General features: G+C 47.2%; 1 protein-coding gene across 1 annotated transcript in view; it reads right to left on the reverse strand.

Annotated features, from left to right (window-relative positions):
* THSD4 (thrombospondin type 1 domain containing 4) overlaps positions 1-14,574 on the reverse strand; it is a 687,220-nt gene that overhangs the window by 591,554 nt on the left and 81,092 nt on the right. The gene's annotated exons all lie outside the window — the stretch shown is intronic.

Below are 14,574 nucleotides of genomic sequence, written 5' to 3' on the forward strand. Positions count from 1 at the left end.
AGCAGCAACGCCACATGGAGCCAGGGATCAGCTGGGGCTCCACGCAGGCTCCACGCTGTCTCTTTGAAATGCTGCATGCGGCCTAGGGATTCCCCCACTGACTCCAGGCTCCATGCAGTGCTGCTACTTTGCAATGCCACGTGCAGCCTGGGGACTCCCTTGCTGGCACTGCCACTCTGAAGTTTGTTGTAGTGGGGTGTGCTGTACACTCTTGTGGCCCTGGGTCCACTCTGGTTTGTCATTCACTGGTTGCTGTGTTGTGCTGTGGGTGATCCTACTGCCCTATACTACTTTGCAGAGACTGTGTCTATGTACACTGCCCAGTGGGGGGGAGGGTCCCTGAGGGCAGGCACATAGGCCATAGCCTAGCAACTTCTCATCTGGCCAGGGGAAGGAGTGTGAGTGATTGGTGGCTGGGGAGAAGGGGGGGTCTGAGCATGGGGAAGATGAAGAAAGCAGACCTAGAACAGGATAAGAGGTTCAGACCTAGAATAGGATAAGAACCCCTTCCCCCCCCTCAAGGGAACTAAGGCTGTCTGCCCATCCTCCTATGTCTACATCAACCTTGTGCTGTGCTGTATTTCTGAGAAGCAATAAAACCTTCTATTCTACTGCCTGGCTGAGAGTCACATCTGGCTGCAGATGAGGGTACAGGGTCGGTGGCCCCCGATGTGCCATCACAGAAGCATCCTCTTCTCTTTCCCCCCCTCCAATAGAGACAGCAAGAGGCGGGGAAACAACTAGTCGACTACTCTGTTGACTATTCAATAAGCAACTGCATTTGCTTATCAGATAGTCAACAATTCGACTAGTCGTTCACATCCCTAGTAGGTAGGGCAAGCATTGCAGCACAACTACTGGGCGCCACTAAGGGATATACTGAGGCTATGTCTAGACTACACAGTTTTTTTGAAAAAACTTCACCTGCATCTAGACTGCTCTTGTATTCTTTCGAAATCGAATCTAAAGAATGTGGCAATTTTTTCCACAGCGGTAAACCTCATTTTATGAGGAAGAATGCCATTTTTTGAAAGAGCTCTTTCAAAAAGGCGTTCTTGAACACAAACAGGGCTTTTTCGAAAGAGAGTGTCCAGATTACCTGGGTGCTCTCTTTCGAAAAAGAGGATCACTTTTTTGAAAGTCTTGTGGCTGTCTAGATGATCTCTTTTGAAAGCTGCTTGTAGTCTAGATGTACCCAAACTCAGCACAGTTTCTTAGCAGGCTCAGTTTAACACTTCCCTCCCCTCCACCTCCAACAGAGAGCAAGCAATGGCAACTTCACCTTCTCCAGTCAGGAAGAATCCCTAGTCCTTTTTGGTGCCAGAGATAATTTACACCTTCTTCCCATATCCACGTCAATGGAACAAACCATGTTCTTTAACGTTTATCATGTTAGTAGCTGCTAAGATCTGAACTGCTTTTTTAGGCCCTGAGCCTTCAAATTAAAATAGCGAGCAGGCTTCTCCTGCACTTCAAGTCCATCGGAAGCCCAGCTGTTAATTTATGTGCTGCCAAGTGCAGGATTGAGGCCTCAACTCTCTCCATTTCTGCAATTTTATTGGTGAGAAATGAAGAATTCTCAGAGCTTTAATGCCAGCCCGTGAAAGCTATTTCTACTGCAAAGGTGTTTTCTGTTTTAAATGCTCTGCCTTCCTGCACGCTCCAACCTCATTTTAATGAGGCCACTTCTTTGTTAGATGCTAATACTTTGATTTTCATACTGCCTATTTTACGTTGGTTTGTTCCTATCATTTTGCTCCAAGTACCTCAGATGGTAGGGATGATGCTTTAAGACATTATATAAAATTATCATATTGTTAAACAACCATAATGGCCCTTAGCTCTCCAAACAAGGGAGTATGCTCCCCACGTTACAGTCAGGAAACAAGGGATCTGCAGCTTTTTAAACTCCTATCCTTCCCTTCAATTTACAGAATCTATGGCTTTCAGATACTTGCACTAGGAAGAACTTCTAGTTATAATGTTGCAACAGAGAAACAACTGTTAATGATAAAACTTATTATTTGCAGTCTGCTAACACTGTCAGGGTGTGTCTACACAGCAAAGTTATTCCGAAATAAAAGTGCAGTATAGACGCAGCCTGTGTGATAGATGCTGTCCAAACAAACTAAAAGGCAGCCCCCTCCAAATTTTTTTCACCTATTGCTATAAATGCACAAAAAAGACATTCGGTTTGGGACATTTTTGTAGTGTAACTCAAAGATAGCCTTGATTTTAAAATGGACTTTGGCATGCCCATTAATCACCAATAAAATCTGAGCCCTTTGGAATTAAAACAAATTAGAATGGCCAAGACTGAGGTTTAAAAATTGGCCACTGCATATGAAAAGTATTTTTTTCCAATCAGTTTCACAAGAATTTGTATTTCATGCCAAATAATATAATTGTATTCAAGTAGGAACAGATTGTAAGCAACTTTAGTTTGCTTTTTTAAACTGTATATTATTAATTTGCGCTTATCAATTTTCTGATAATCCGTACCACAATTCCTTAAACGAGATACAAGGTCCAGCCCTTATTCACATGGGTTCCGATTCAGGAAAGCTTCTGTTTTAGGTCAATACTTATGCACACTAAAAAGACTCCGAGCAGTAGCCATGTTAGTCTGTAACTTTAAAAACAAGGAGCAGTCCTGTGGCACGTTAGAGACAAACAAATATACTATATTATGAGCTTTTAGATGAATGGGTTTCGCCCAGGAAAGCTCACAATAGAATATATTTATTAGTATTTAAGGGTATGTCTAGATTACCTGCCTCTGCCAACAGAGGCATGTAAAATAGGCTACCTGACATAGTCAATGAAGCCGGGATTTAAATATCTCTGGCTTTATTAAAATAAAAATGGCCACCACACTGTGCCGGCTCAGCTGATCATCGGCACAGTGTGCGAGTCAAGACGCGGATCGGTCGACAAGGGAAGCCTTTGTCGACCGCTCCTGTAAACCTCGTTTCACGAGGCATAAGATAAACTGAGCCAGCACAGCGTGGCAGCCATTTTTATGTTAATGAAGCTGGGGATATTTCAATCCCGGCTTCATTGACTATGTTGGGTAGCCTATTTTACATGCCTCTGTCGGCAGAGGAAGGTAATCTAGACATACCCTAAGGTGCCACAGGGCTACTTAACCATGCATTTAACTAAGTCCTTTCCTGTATTGGGGCTGTGGTATATCACTGAATCATGCAACTAGTCCCACTGGGTACTGGAAAAAGTATGAATAAGAATGGTACAGTATGCAAAACAGCATTAAAGAAGAAGACAAAGACATGCCAATAACATACCAATATTATCTATTGATGCCTATGGGATCCATACAGAGTCTGCATTAGGGAAATAAGAGGACTTCAAGATCATGTGGTAAACTCTAATTCAAAAACATTCTCCTAAAGGATTATTGATGGGGAGAAAGGAAAGGAAAGAATAAAATCCCATATGAATTCCCCACCACAAAATACAGGAAAATAAAGTAAGTCAGCAGGACTAGATTAGGGAGATGCTTAACTGCTTTACTCCACATCGTGAAGAAAATGTGTTTATTATTACATCAACAACTTCCTCAACAGTCACAATATCCAGTATTTTTCAAAGCCATTTCTGAAAGAGAATCTGCATCTTTCCATTTCAAAACAGGATTATTTTCTAGTGACCATCAGTGCTGCCAAAAGCAACTTCTTAAAAACTCACTTATTTGCAGCCTCAAGATTATTTTTAGGGAAAGTTAAAGAAAAAAGTGTCAGCAATTAGGTTTTTGGTGACACTAATTTTTATGAAAAGTGTCTGCTTTTCACAGAAAATTTTCCACTTTACATCAAATAGCCTAGCACCACAGAACAAACAAAAAATTAGTCAGAAATGCCTCTATGGTTCCACCTGAGACTTATAGTTCCATAACACTGAGTACTGGATGCCTCATGCCCTCATCCTTCTCCTTGGGTTGGGCTACACACCTAGACCACATCTCCTACAGCAAAAGAGGAGACAGTCATGCATCATGGAAGAGAGCCTGGCCTATAGAGAAGAGTAGGGGCAAGTCCCTCCTTCTCCCAAACTGCAACTCACTTGAGGCACCACAATGGCACATCCACATAAAAATTTTCAGCGGTCAGCTGAAAGTTTTTCATTTTCTATTTTTTAAGCAAAAAGTTCAATCTTTCTGTGGAATAAAACCCTATTCCAATAGTATTTAAGTCTGTGCTAGACAATTTACTTACTCCCCACTTCAGATTTAATGCTGAACACATCCACTATACACATTTCACCTATTATGGCAGTAGTCTTTCTTCAATTTCACTACTTACAAATACATAACACACCTAGAACATCAAAGAAGGATGAGGTGATTCTGATTGCTTGCAATTCTATGTCCCCTTTAGAGATGAATTAGAAGCACTAATGTTTGGTCAAAAATCTTCTTTCATAAACATTTAAAAATAAATATGGGATTTAAAATTCAAAACAACTTTGTCAGTGCTTTGTAGGTATGCAAAATTTATGTGAGCAACCATTGACACCCCTTGAAACATGCACATGTACATGCAAAGTGTCCCTCCAGCTATGTGATTTCCTTATGTACATAAAGGTTAAACGTACACTAAGAGCTGGAGATGGAAACATGTTTGCATTTGCAGAATACAGTTCTAACTACTATTAAACTCTGGAAGGCCTATGGGGGCATTTATTTGAAAAAAAAAGAATAGCAAAAGTATGTCCTGAGTTTTGCTCAAGGAACTGAACAGTTTACATCCTCTCGATGTTATGCCCTTCAGCTCTTTTACAGTGGCTTTCCCAGTTCCAATTCAGACACATTTATATTAGATAGGGTGCACGGAGGTCAAATCAAAGGTGCTTTTGATCAACCAGTCATTGTTTTTTTCCTATGGGAAAATTTCAAAAGAATTCAAACTGGGTTGTTTGGACATGTCTCTCATATTCTATTTCAACTTCCTTAGTTTCATTCCAGATTTGTCATTTTAATTTAATTGTTGATATCAATTTTAGCATTGCATGATATTTATAATATATTTTATATTAGATAATATTTAGACATCATCAAAATGAAAAGTTTGGAAAAGGGAGTTGCAGTTTTTCAAAAACAAAATAGTCTTGAATCTTCATTCCACGATACATTTTAACTTTTCATCCCAATTTGAAATTCCATTTGCTAACGAACTGTAATCAAGACAGTGTTTAACTGAAAAGGCCCTTCTAAGGTCTCCAAAGGAACAGAGTAAACATCAGGACAATAAATGGAAATGAGGTCCCATGCGCTGACTGGGGAACTATCTTGGCACCCTGTCACCCAATTCCTCTCCATTTCACATTAAGCATACTATGATTGCAACACAGAGAGTTATTACAGGAGGCCAATAAATGAAGTGGAGATCCTGCTCAGGGGCTAATGTTGTGAAACTAGCACTATATAAACATACAAGAAGTGCAGGGACAGGATGGAGAGAGTAAGGAGGGCAGAGGTAGGCAGGACTGACTGCTGCTATTACTGAAGGATTTCCCAGAAGGCAAGCTGGCTATGGATTGTAAATATAGTCATAAAATACAGTGGTGATTAAAAGAGTTGGAGTGACTGTGGTCAATTACTGAGGCATGAAAATACTTTCAGGAGACAACCCAGGACAGATCCTAATTCAGAAAAGCATTTAATGAGCTTACGTACTTTCCTGAACAGCAGAATTGGGGGCTAAATGACTACTGCATAATTAGGATAGCAAAAAAATAATTTATGCTTAATGGGCACAACTTCACGCAGCATCAAATCATTAAGTAGCACTTGACCTGGCATGAGACAGGTATGAAATTCTACCATCCAGATATAAAATGCACAAGTTGTCAAAGATTAAGAAGAAAGTTCTACTGCTGTGGGTATCATTTTCATTCAGAGTGCACTGTTACTTTTTTTAAAATTCAGACTCCTTCTCCCTCTTCTCTTGATTGGCATAAGCTACATAGTTCTGCCTCAACTAAGAAGGCGGCATACCCACAAAGAAAGCATCCATAATGTGAAGAGAGACCATCCAATGCTACTAGCACTGATGCAAGACTGAAATGGTTGTTTGGAAGAGGGAGGGGCTTCATCTTGGCTTCTCTTTCCTGCAGCTATGCACAGGCCACAAATGCAGAGAGGGGGAAAGACTTCTCTTGCTGTAGAAGAGATGCAGCGGTGGCTGCTGAGCACCCTCGTACAGGCATTATGCTTTCCATTTGTCTTCACATGCACAATTTCTCTAGGTATTCCTGCTGGATTAGTACTTCTCTCTTCCCATGTTAATACCATATGAACAGAGCAACAACAGAACAATAAGATCCAAGCTGATTTATTCTCCTCTTCCAAAATGAAACCGTTAACATTTTAAAATAGGTCAAAATTTGAGCTTATGTTGCCACTCCCTTGCCCTGCCTTTTAAATTGTCTAATTCTACCTGATCAACTGATTCTTGCAATTCATAGTTGAGTGTCTCTACATTCTCAGTTGCATTAATACACAATTCACAATTTCTGATTCCTCTACTTTCCTGGTCAACTGCCTGAGAACTTTTCCACTTGTTTCCAAAAGGTACAAACGTAGTTTGCTTCTTTGAAGAACTTCCATTGCTTGTGGAATATATTTGACTTGGAAATAGTCCCATTTCATCTTACTATGCACTCAGATGATAGCTCTTCTCAATCACAAATTTTAAATAGCTGTTTTATAGAAGTCTACTAAAATGTGGATAATTTATGAATCTGAAACAGTAATTATAAATATTCCAAAAACTTTCCACTAATTCTTACATTATTAAAATAGTCTTTTTTGAATGACTTTGGACAGTTCTTTGCCTCCCTATTTTATGGGCTATTGAACAACATTTTACAGCATATAAGTCATATGTAAAGCTCATTAATATTTGGAATTTATTTTCTACCCACAATGTACAGCACACTCCCTCATAACAAACGTTTGACCTCTGGAATTTCCAAAATTAAGAAAACATATTAGACCTGCCATACTAATTCATTTCATTTTCAACTCAAATTTTTTCCCAGTGTTTTGCTGGTGACTGTAAAGACATCTCAAAATGACACAATACAATAGGCTTTAAAGCCACAAGGACCCATTTTATACAAGGAGGAAATAATCTACCTATATATTTTAGAAAAACGCATCTCTCTGTCTGCGAGTCTGTTTGCTCATTAACTCCTCCTAACTGGTAAGAGCTAGGACCACCAAATTTGGTATTGCAGCTTCCTTTTATCTTAACTTAAAGCAAGGTCAGGGTTTGGTAGTGCCAGGAAAATGGAAAGTGCCAGGAATGGGACTGTTTTCCATAACATGGAAAGGGAGGGGGGACTGCGTGATGTGATACTGAGAGTCGCCTCTGAGGGCAGTGAACACAGGGGAGAGCTATACTTCAGAATGACCACTGGAAGCATCTGCACTACCGGGAGAATGACCAGCAGAGCTGGCCATCTTGGCTGCCACCAGACTACGTAAGTACTCCCCTTGTCCCAAACTTTTTCCCATATGGCTCTTGGTGGCAGCATTGGGGGGAAGGCCCCTGCCAGCCAGGAGGCGCTGCTGAGAGGAGACAGAAGACCCTGCCGGTGGGGAAGAGTGGGCTGAGGGAGGAGAGAAGGCCCCTGCTGGCAGAACGGAATGAGGAGGGGGGGAAGAGAAGGCCCTGCTGGCCACAGGGGAGGGAAAGAGAAAGTCCTACCGGATGGGCTCTCAGCTCCTCCTTACCTCCCCAACCCTCACTCTCGCATCCCCCACATCTCCAGCCCCTTGTCTGAGCCCCTCCTCAACTCCCCACCCTGAATCCTGCAACCTCCATGCCCCCAGTCTCCTGCCTCCCCACCTCCCCCCACATCTCCAAGGCCCTGCCCTGTCTCCTGCATTCCCCACACTGCCAGACTCCTGGCCTGAAGGACCCAGGCAATGCAGGGCACGTCTTCTAGGTTATAACTTAAGTAAGATTTGAACACCTCCATATCAATTAATCTCTTTTCAAGATTTCATCCTTGGAAAAAACTGCTGTACCATCTGTACACAAAACCCCCAACATAAACTTAAAGGAATTCCATCATACAGGAAAGCAGAGCTGAATTAGGCTTTATCCCCACCCATATTATGAGGCTGCTGTGTACAATGTTCAGTACACAGTTCTTCCCATCCTCCTCTCCTATATGTCTCCTTTTCCAACTGCAGTGGCTACCTTAAACTGAGCAATCACCAATGGCCCACCAGGAGCTGCTATCGCAGAGTGGTGAGGAACCCCAGACCAATCCATCAGACCAGAGGCGTAGCGAGGGTGTTATGAGCCCGGGGGTAAGGAAAAAATTTGCGCCCTGCCCTCCCCCCCGCCGCCATGTGGCTCGACCCCAAACCTGGTGCACAGTCGAGGTGAACGTGTACCACATCTTCCCCCACCCCCTACAGTTTGGGGCCAGGCTCCCGCATGCACTAAACCGCAAGTGGAGATGGAGGAGGGTAGGGCTTGGAGCAGAGACAGGGAGGAGGCTCCAGCTGCCGGTGGCATGTGGAGTAAGAGCACATGAGCTGAGGGATGACGGGGGAGCAGAATGGGATTAAATTGGCACCTCCCTAGCATGGTGCCCAGGGGCAACTGACCCTTCCGGCCCCCTCGCTATGCTACTGCCTCCCCTGCTGCAGATCTATCATCTTATGCATGTGCAAGATCTGTGAGAGCCGTCCCATGAATCTGAAGTTAGTATCTGTGGCACCTGCTTCTGGGTGGTGTCTCAATGCTGCCACATTCACCTCCAAAGAGGGGGCTTCCCATAGCCAGCCCTTGCTGCTGACTCCCCAAGGCATCCACAGGTCCAGTCTCCTTTCAGTGGGCCCACATCCCAGGGCTCATTGATCTTGGATCTGGCTTCCATCACCTCTCCAACCTTTGCAACTGCCCAGAGGTGCTCGCCTTCCACCTTATCCATTCCCACCTCATTCACTCCACAGGGACAGTCTGTCTCACTTGTCCTAGGGCAGTGGTTCCCAACCTTTTGGGGCTGCCGGGCGCCTGGGGGCGGGGCCGCTCACGCACTGCGCGTACGGGTCAGGGCCACTCACAGGCCACGTGACTGGGGGCGGGGCCAAGCATGCGCCACACGCCCGAGGCCGGCAGCAGCATGTGCTGCGATCCCGGGCTGGGCTGCCCAGATTCCGCGCGGCCGGGGCGGCACACCTGGGGGCGGGGCCGGGGCCGGCCATGCGCCCGAGGCTGGCACCTGCCGCACGCCCAAGGGCGGGGCCAGCCCAGGTTGCTCCACGGGCGCACGTAAAGGGCCCAGCGGGTGCCATGGCGCCCGCGGGCACCGGGTTGGGGACCACGGTCCTAGGGACTATTCTACCAAGACGTAATACAAAGTTTCCATGTAAAAGGACTCAATACAAAGCTAAAAACTTCAATGAGAGAATGATTAATACAGAGATGTGTCTACATCTGCTGCAGGGAGACACCTCTGCCTGCCTCCACCCTTCTCCCCCCAGAATCTACAGCTCCATTGCAAAGTGCAGGAGGGGAAGGAAAGAGGCTGAGGCCCATCCAATGGGACTGAAGCAGTCATGAGCAAGCCATGTCCAGGAGCCATTCTCCTGTCCATTGCTGGTGCTGTATTGCTTCAGGCATGTTTAAATGCAGTCACCTCTAGGATGGGCTGGACAGCTGTTTAACACCTACACAAGGTTTCAGGCAGGGGGCAGTGTGGGTGCCTTCCTGCAGAGCCCCCATCAGAACCACTGTGCCCTCCTGGCTTAGGAAAAGAATAAACAGGAGGATTGGAAATTAACCCACCCAGTCTCACATCTCCTAGGCAGTATCGTGTCCAGGTCTGGGCACCACATTTCAGGAAACATGGAGAAACTGGAGAAAGTCCAGAGAAGATCAACATAAATGATGAAAGGTCTAGAGAACATGAGCTAGGAGGCAAGGCTGAAGGAATTGGCCTTGTTTACCTTGGAAAAGAGAAGACTGAAAAGGGACATAAGAGCAGCTTTCAAGTACCTAAAAGAGTATCATAAGGAGGAGGAAGAAAAATTGTTCTGCTTGGCCTCTGAGGTTAGGATGAGAAGCAATGGGCTTAAATTACAGCAAGGGAGGTTTATGTTGGACATTAGGAAAAGCTTCCTGCCTGGCAGGGTGGTTAAACACTGGAATAAATTGCCTAGGGAGACTGCGGAATCTCCATCACTGGAGATATTTAAGAGCAGGTTAGACAGACACCTGTCAGGGATGAGCTAGGGCAACTCAACTTTGGAAGCCCCAGGGGCCATACTGATGCTTACAGAACATGCGGAGGGCCTCATCTTAAGTGTGGTTGCATATGCAAGCAAATATATACAAATAGCTTCTCTCACACTGACAGGCATGAATACAAAGATTAAGGCAAGACTACACAACACACAGGCCTCATTTACGTCAGCTCTGCTGATATTAAGAAATTGCAACATTTACCCGATTTCTACCCATGTGACAGCACTTTTCATGAGCAATGACAGTCCAAGAATTTGACTACTAAAACGCATATCAACAGAAGATCATTACCCTGACTACTTTTTTGTTTTGGCTCCCACTTGCCGGCCACGTGTTTGATCCCCACATAAACCCAAACTGCACCGTGGGGCGCAAACAAACTGGCCATTGGCAGCATGCAGCCCATGGGCCATGTGTTGAGTAGCCCTGGGTGCTTGGTCCTGCTGTGAGGGCAGGAGACTGGACTTGATGACCTCTTGAGGTCCCTTCCAGCTCTAGTGTTCTGTGATTCTATACTGCCTGCATGGAGTTAGATGGGAGCTGGGGCCCCCTAGAAGGGACGGATCCCCAGAGCCCATCCATACCTCCGTGAGCCAGCCTGTGCCCCCTGCCCTGGGACTGAACCGGAGCCAGCACCCCCTACAGAGGCTCTGTAGCCTCCTGAGCACCAATGAGATTTTGATGCTAGGGCCCTCCCTCAAGTTGATCCCTGACCTGGGGGTCAGGTCAGGCCCTAGTTTCTCGCACACTGTGGGGTCCCAGGGGCCATGCCCTGTGGTGCCTCTAGGCCGATGTTGAGGTGCAAGGGGAGTGAATTGGCAAGGTCCGAAGCATTCCCTCCACACGCCTCAGCAAGTCAGAGGGTGAGGGGGGCTGAGCGGATGGGAGAAGCGGGCTCAGGATGGCTGCTGGGTATCAGACTCTGCCCTTCGCTGCCATTAGTTGGGCTTCACTGTGGGCCGGCAGGCAGCTCCCAGGACTGTCTCCTTTGAGCAGGGGTGTCTTGATCACAGCATGAGCTAGACAGGGCATGATTGCTGAAGCCCCCCCACCCTGTGGTTGTTCCCCACATTAATCAGATTGCAGCGAGCCGGGTTATGCTGGTCTGTGCTGCAGTCACATCTTTGCTACCCATGTAGACAGCCCCTGAACCACTGGAAACTGAGCTTCTAGTCCAGCCTGGTGTGTTACCTCAGGCATGTCACAGTCCCCACTGAGTCTCAGTTTCCCCAGCTGTAAAATGGGAACAATGTTGGCCTCCTTGGGAAAGGCTTCTGAGTTTTACCAATGTGCAGAGCAAGGACTGGCAAGGACAAGTCTTGCCTTGGTCCCGCGGGGTTGATACCATTCCAATGGGCGGGTGGTGCCATCAGTTGCTTGATAGCGCTTTGTGTCCGGATGAAATCAAGTGAGGCAGTCCAGTGACAGACGGGTGAGTGGCTCAACGTCAGTGGGTAGGGAACCGGGTGCCAAGCGGCAGGTCACTGGCAAATTCAGCATATGGGGAAGGGGGCTCCCCACGCCTCCGCTCTCAGCACTTGCGGGTGGAGTTCACAAATGACAAAGCTCTTCTCGCTTCCCCACCAGCCAAGCCGTCACTTTACTCTGGGTCTTCAACACTTGCTGTCCCTTGCCTTGGCTGCACACTGCTCCAGGGCGGACCCAGCTCTCCTAGCCCAGAATCACAGAAGTGCCCAAAACATGGGGTTGGAGGGCACAAGCACCCAGACCCGTGATCCCCCACTCTGCTTTTCTTGCCCCAAGACCCCCCCACACATACTGTCCCACCCCCCCCCAAATGCTCCTGAGCTACCTCTTCCTCCCAAGATCCACCCCCTACTTGTACTCTCCCCCTGCCATTGCCTGCCCTTACGCACCTCTGGCCCCCCAACCCCTGCTCCATGCCCCTTGGCCCTGGCCTGCCCAAACAGGGGCTGCCGCTGGAGACTGGCAGGTTTTCTACCAGCTGATGCCAGAGCCAGGCACCCCCAGCACCTCCCACAACCAAATCCCCCTTCCTCAGAGACCGGCAACCCCAGAGTCCCCCCCCCCAACCAAATCCCCCTCCTTCAGAGACCGGCAACCCCAGAGTCCCCCCCAACCAAATCCCCCTCCTTCAGAGACCGGCAACCCCAGAGTCCCCCCCAACCAAATCCCCCTCCTTCAGAGACCGGCAACCCCAGAGTCCCCCCCCCCCAACCAAATCCCCCTCCTTCAGAGACCGGCAACCCCAGAGTCCCCCCCCCCCAACCAAATCCCCCTCCTTCAGAGACCGGCAACCCCAGAGTCCCCCCCCCCCAACCAAATCCCCCTCCTTCAGAGACCGGCAACCCCAGAGTCCCCCCCCCCAACCAAATCCCCCTCCTTCAGAGACCGGCAACCCCAGGCCCCCCCCCCCCACCAAATCCCCGTCCTTCAGAGACCGGCAACCCCAGAGTCCCCCCAACCAAATCCCCCTCCTTCAGAGACTGGCAACCCCAGAGCCCCCCCCAACCAAATCTCCCTCCTTCTGAGACCGGCAACCCCAGAGCCCCCCCCCCCCCTACCAAATCCCCGTCCTTCAGAGACCGGCAACCCCAGAGTCCCCCCCCCCAACCAAATCCCCCTCCTTCAGAGACCGGCAACCCCAGAGTCCCCCCCCCCAACCAAATCCCCGTCCTTCAGAGACTGGCAACCCCAGAGTCCCCCCCCCAACCAAATCCCCCTCCTTCAGAGACCGGCAACCCCAGAGTGGCCCCCCCCCAACCAAATCCCCCTCCTTCAGAGACTGGCAACCCCAGAGCCCCCCCCCCCCAACCAAATCCCCCTCCTTCAGAGACTGGCAACCCCAGAGCCCCCCCCAACCAAATCTCCCTCCTTCTGAGACCGGCAACCCCAGAGGCCCCCACCCCAACCAAATCCCCCTCCTTCAGAGACAAGCCCCTGAGCTGGGGGACGACAGCGTGTGAATGGCTTTGCATGACTGAGTTTGTGCCATTCATTCCACACGTGGAAATTAAAACTCAGGTGACTGGGAGCTGATTAATTTATATTTCATGTCTTTAATTTCTGTGGTTTTGGAGGAACAAGAATTAAGTGACATTACCCATAACTCAAAAGGTTAGCATCTGAACCTAGTCTGGTTCCAAGTAAGCTTTGATGTTCACACCTTACTGACAAAATGGCAGAGAGGAAGAAGGGACAGGTAAGTTCTCACATTTGACTGGTGTTTGACTAGAGAGAGTTTACTACAAGCTATCTCATCAGCCCTTTTCCCCAAAAATGGAGTATAGCTGGGATTATCTCAGGGTAAGCACAGGGGTTCACAACCAGCCAGCCAATTAAAATTAAAGAGGGGAAAAAAGACCATCGAAAGGCAAACTTTAACTAGGCAGCACAGGATCACAGGCCTCCCAAGAAATGAGGCCTCAGACTGCAGGCACAGCACACAACCACAGGTTACTTGATGATAAGTGCATGAATTAATGACAAGCTGTCTTTTGGGAGTGACAGGAACTCTGAGTTAATATTTAATCACAGAAGAGTGGCAGTGTTCAAGATTGAATCATTAAAAATATACATTTATTTTATCAGATATTAAAATCAGGACTAGTCAAGGTAAACATTTTCATTTTCTTTTTAAAAGAAAGTTCATTTGCTTGAATAATTTTTCAATAATTGGTTGGTTCTCCTATAGAAAACGAGCAAAAGAGATCTAAGAAAGGGGAGGATGACAAAAGCAAAGTCCCTTTTGTCAAAAGACAGAAAATTTTGACCAGAATTCAAAATTTCATTAAAAAGCCATTTTTATCACAAGTAGTTATGAAGACAAAATTTCAAGCCATTTCTAATTAGCATGGGCTGATAAGATGGAGTGGCATGACCCAGTTATCCTTTATTACGGTTACCATGAGGATGTCAAAGGGTAATGGATCATGGAGGGAAATTACTAGATAACATCATTTTAAGCAGAGATATTAAAACAGCTTACAGTTTCATTCTGCCTGCAGGTAAAGGAGCCAACAGACCCCTGGGGAAGATGGGGGGGACATGGCTCTGAGCTCCCAGAAGGGGGCCAGGCTGGAGGCAGCCAGTCCTCAGCACCCCCCAGAGCACACTGCACTGCATCCCCTCCCCTTCAGCCAGGCCTCAGAGCTGCCCAGTGTGTGTGCTCTACCTCACTCTTGCAGTGATTTAAAGGGGCCAGGGCTCCAACCGTCACTGTTCCCACTGGAGTGGCAGAGGCTGGGAGCCTTGGGTCCTTTTGAATCACCAGGCCTGGGGCAACAGCCTCCTTTGCACCCCT

The sequence above is a fragment of the Pelodiscus sinensis genome, chromosome 14 (assembly GCF_052426305.1).
Source record: "Pelodiscus sinensis isolate ZL-2025 chromosome 14, ASM5242630v1, whole genome shotgun sequence".
NCBI lineage: Eukaryota > Metazoa > Chordata > Testudines > Trionychidae > Pelodiscus > Pelodiscus sinensis.